This window comes from Penaeus japonicus, unplaced genomic scaffold (genome assembly GCF_977035675.1).
Source record: "Penaeus japonicus unplaced genomic scaffold, GWHDUDI00000001_assembly GWHDUDI00000016, whole genome shotgun sequence".
Classification (NCBI taxonomy): Eukaryota; Metazoa; Arthropoda; class Malacostraca; order Decapoda; family Penaeidae; genus Penaeus; species Penaeus japonicus.
In genome coordinates, this window is record NW_028234418.1 from 11,789,249 (window position 1) to 11,794,248 (window position 5,000).

Below are 5,000 nucleotides of genomic sequence, written 5' to 3' on the forward strand. Positions count from 1 at the left end.
TCTCTCTCTCTCTCTCTCTCTCTCTCTCTCTCTCTCTCTCTCTCTCTCTCTCTCTCTCATCTTTCTCTCTCTCTCTCTCTCACTTTCTCTCTCTCTTTTCTCTCTCTCTCTCTCTCTCTCTCTCTCTCTCCCTCTCTCTCTCTCTCTCCTCTCTCTCTCTCTCTCTCTCTCTCTCTCTCTCTCCTCTCTCTCTCTCTTCTCTCACACACACTTTCTCCCTCTCTTTCTCTTTCTCTCTCTCTCTCCTCTCTCTCTCTCTCTCCTCTCTCTCCTCTCTCTCCTCTCCTCCTCTCTCCCCTCTCTCTCTCACTCTCTCACTATCTCTCTCTCTTCTCTCTCTCCAGTCTCTTCTCTCGTCTCTCTCTCTCTCTCTCTCTCTCTCTCTCTCTCTCCTCTCTCTCTCTCTCTATATATATATATATATATATATATATATATATATATATATATATATATATATATATATATCTTTCTATCTCTCTATCTCTCTCGCCCTCTCACACCTAAAACATCTAAAGACTGTCTAATGACCATCCAACCCCCCTGACCCCTCGCACCCACACCCTCTCCTACCTCTCCGCTCTTTACTTTTTCCTCGTATTCCCCTTCCCCGTCCTCCCCTCCCTACCCCCACCCCCTTCCTCCCTGCTCATAAGTTAACACAAAGATAGCGCTGCCGCCCCCTCCCTCCGTACCCTCCCCCTCACCCCCGCCCCCCCTTCCCGTAACCTTAATAAAACACCCACTTACACCTGTGTTGTCGTCAAGTGAGATTGTCTCTGGCCCCCTGGCGGTGCAAGTTGGGGGTGGGGAAGGGGAAGGGGAGGGGGTGATAGAGGGTAAGGGCGGGCAGTCGGAGTAAGGGAAGGGGTGATGGAGGAGGGGTGGCAGGGGGTGGAAAAGGGGGGTAGAGGGTGACAGAGGATAAGGAGGGGTAGTAACGAAGGAGTAACATGGGGGTGATAGAGGGGGAGGCATTGGCAGGGGATTAGGGGTGGGGATTGGGATGGTAGAGGGAGGAAGGGACAGAGCGTAAAGATGGGAAGGGTGATTGGGTATAAGGGTGATAGTTCGGAGTAAAGGGAGGGAGATGATAGAGGGGAGATGACTGGGGATAAGGACGATAGATGGGCAAGAGGCAGGGGGTAAGGTGAGCATGATAGAGGGGTGGAGGAGGGCGAGGGGAGTAAAAGGTAAGGGAAGTGAAAGGATGAAGGGAATGAAAGGGGGAGAGGAGTAAAAGGGTGAGGGAAGTGAAAGGATGAAGGGAATGAAAGGGTAAGGGGAGTAAAATGTAAGGGAAGTGAAAGGATGAGGGGAGTAAAAGGGTGAGGGAGGTGAAAGGATGAAGGGAATGAAAGGATGAGGGGAGTAAAAGGGTGAGGGAAGTGAAAGGATGAAGGGAATGAAAGGGTGAGGGGAGTAAAAGGGTGAGGGAAGTGAAAGGATGAAGGGAATGAAAGGGTGAGGGGAGTAAAAGGGTGAGGGAAGTGAAAGGATGAGGGGAGTAAAAGGATGAAGGGAATGAAAGGGTGAGGGGAGTAAAAGGGCGAGGGAAGTGAAAGGATGAGGGGAGTAAAAGGGTGAGTGAATGGAAAGGATGAAGGGAATGAAAGGATGAGGGGAGGAAAAGGGTGAGGGAAGTGAAAGGGTGAGGGAAGTGAAAGGGTGAGGGAAGTGAAAGGATGAAGCGAATGAAAGGATGAGGGGAGTAAAAGGGTGAGGGAAGTGAAAGGATGAAGCGAATGAAAGGATGAGGTGAGGAAAAGGGTGAGGGAAGTGAAAGGGTGAGGGAAGTGAAAGGATGAAGCGAATGAAAGGGTGAGGGAAGTGAAAGGGTGAGGGAAGTGAAAGGATGAAGTGAATGAAAAGATGAGGGGAGTAAAAGGGTGAGGGAAAGGAAAGGATGAAGCGAATGAAAGGGTGAGGGTAGTAAAAGGGTGAGGGAAGTGAAAGGATGAAGTGAATGAAAAGATGAGGGTAGTAAAAGGGTGAGGGAAGTGAAAGGGTGAGGGAAGTGAAAGGATGAAGCGAATGAAAGGGTGAGGGTAGTAAAAGGGTGAGGGAAGTGAAAGGATGAGGGGAGTAAAAGGGTGAGGGAAGTGAAAGGATGAAGCGAATGAAAGGGTGAGGGGAGTAAAAGGGTGAGGGAAGTGAAAGGATGAGGGGAGTAAAAGGGTGAGGGAAGTGAAAGGGTGAGGGGAGTAAAAGGGCGAGGGAAGTGAAAGGATGAGGGGAGTAAAAGGGTGAGGGAAGTGAAAGGGTGAGGGGAGTAAAAGGGTGAGGGAAGTGAAAGGGTAAAGGGAATGAAAGGGTGAGGGGAGTAAAAGGGTGAAGGAAGTGAAAGGGTAAAGGGAATGAAAGGGTGAGATGAGTAAAAGGGTGAGGGAAGTGAAAGGATGAAGGGAATGAAAGGATGAGGGGAGTAAAAGGATGAAGGGAATGAAAGGGTGAGGGGAGGGAAAGGGTGAGAGAAGTGAAAGGATGAGGGGAGGAAAAGGGCGAGGGAAGTGAAAGGATGAGGGGAGTAAAAGGGTGAGGGAAGTGAAAGGATGAAGGGAATGAAAGGGTGAGGGGAGGGAAAGGGTGAGAGAAGTGAAAGGATGAGGGGAGGAAAAGGGCGAGGGAAGTGAAAGGGTGAGGGGAGTAAAAGGGTGAGGGAAGTGAAAGGATGAAGGGAATGAAAGGATGAGGGGAGCAAAAGGGCGAGGGAAGTGAAAGGATGAAGGGAATGAAAGGGTGAGGGGAGGGAAAGGGTGAGAGAAGTGAAAGGATGAGGGTAGTAAAAGGATGAGGGAAGTGAAAGGATGAGTGGAGTAAAAGGGCGAGGGAAGTGAAAGGATGAAGGGAATGAAAGGATGAGGGGAGTAATAGGGTGAGGGGAGTAATAGGGTGAGGGAAGTGAAAGGATGAAGCGAATGAAAGGATGAGGGGAGTAATAGGGTGAGGGGAGTAATAGGGTGAGGGAAGTGAAAGGATGAAGGGAATGAAAGGGAGGGAGGGAAAGGGTGAGAGAAGTGAAAGGATGAGGGGAGGAAAAGGGCGAGGGAAGTGAAAGGATGAGGGGAGTAAAAGGGTGAGTGAATGGAAAGGATGAAGGGAATGAAAGGATGAGGGGAGTAAAAGGGTGAGTGAATGGAAAGGATGAAGGGAATGAAAGGATGAGGGGAGTAAAAGGGTGAGGGAAGTGAAAGGATGAGGGGAGTAAAAGGATGAAGGGAATGAAAGGGTGAGAGTGAAAGGATGGTGGAGAAAAAAGGGGAGGAAAGGATGAAGCGAATGAAAGGATGAGGGGAGTAAAAGGGTGAGGGAAGTGAAAGGATGAAGCGAATGAAAGGATGAGGTGAGGAAAAGGGTGAGGGAAGTGAAAGGTTGAGGGAAGTGAAAGGATGAAGCGAATGAAAGGATGAGGGGAGTAAAAGGGTGAGGGAAGTGAAAGGATGAAGGGAATGAAAGGGCGAGGGGAGGAAAAGGGTGAGGGAAGTGAAAGGGTGAAAGGAATGAAAGGGTGAGGGTAGTAAAAGGGTGAGGGAAGTGAAAGGATGAAGGGAATGAAAGGGCGAGGGGAGGAAAAGGGTGAGGGAAGTGAAAGGGTAAAGGGAATGAAAGGGTGAGGGGAGGGAAAGGGTGAGAGAAGTGAAAGGATGAAGGGAATGAAAGGGCGAGGGGAGGAAAAGGGTGAGGGAAGTGAAAGGGTAAAGGGAATGAAAGGGTGAGGGTAGTAAAAGGATTGAAGCGAATGAAAGGGAAGGAATGAAAGGGTGAGGGAAGTGAAAGGGTAAAGGGAATGAAAGGGTGAGGGGAGTAAAAGGGTGAGGAAAGTGAAAGAATGAAGCGAATGAAAGGATGAGGGGAGTAAAAGGGTGATGGAAGTGAAAGGGTGAAAGGAATGAAAGGGTGAGGGTAGTAAAAGGGTGAGGGAAGTGAAAGGGTAAAGGGAATGAAAGGGTGAGGGGAGTAATAGGGTGATGGAAGTGAAAGGATGAAGGGAATGAAAGGATGAGGGGAGTAATAGGGTGATGGAAGTGAAAGGATGAAGCGAATGAAAGGATGAGGGGAGTAATAGGGTGATGGAAGTGAAAGGATGAAGGGAATGAAAGGATGAGGGGAGTAAAAGGGTGAGGGAAGTGAAAGGGTGAGGGGAGTGGAAGAGCGAAGGAATTAGGACAGTGCCGAGAAGAATTTTATCTCAATCAGAAGAGTGCAGATGTTGCGCGACTGGAGGTGACGTATCAACACAGGACGTCGAGAGGGATGCTGCGGGATGTTTCGTTTGATCAATGTCTGATTGGAAGCGATATGGGATCGAGTGATCAGTGAGATTAGAGCAACTTGGAGACTGGGATCAGAGTGATAAGCAATGTGAAAAAAAATAGAATAGGGATACCATGATAAATGGGTGTCAGCGAGCGGGGATGATCAGTAATGATGATTGCAGTAGTGGTACTAATAATGATGATGATGATGATGATAGTGATAGTTATTATTTTTATTACCTTTATTATCATCATAATTATTACAATCATTACTATCTTTATTATCATCATCACTAATATCAATATTTTTGTTATCATCATTATTATTATCACTATCTTTATCATTGTCATTATCATTATCATTATTGTAATGATAATGATAATGATGATGCATGCAATTATAATAAAAACAGATATCTTAGAGAATATAGGGCGGCGGACACAGGAAACCAGAAGGGACAAAGTAAGGTCAAGTGTATAAGGACAAAATGGAAGTAACAGGAAGACAGTGACATTTACAAAGAGGAAAAAAAGTAAAGATGGAAACAGAACGTGACTGTCATATTCATTACTACGTCTTAACACTGTGTATTAATTTTAGAATAGATGTATGATATAATTAAGAAAAAAAACTATTTATTAAAGGGAGCAAGAATCTAGATTTTGTTTTCAACTTCATTTCTCAGATTTTTCTGTATTTTTTTTTTTTTTTTTTTGTCTCTATACCTCTGTCAGTTATTTTCT

At 46.6% G+C, this 5,000-nt stretch overlaps 1 protein-coding gene across 1 annotated transcript in view; it reads right to left on the reverse strand.

Moving 5' to 3' along the window:
- The window catches only part of LOC122249152 (protein c-ets-1-A), a 229,831-nt gene that overhangs the window by 181,301 nt on the left and 43,530 nt on the right, over positions 1 to 5,000 (reverse strand). The window lies entirely within an intron of this gene.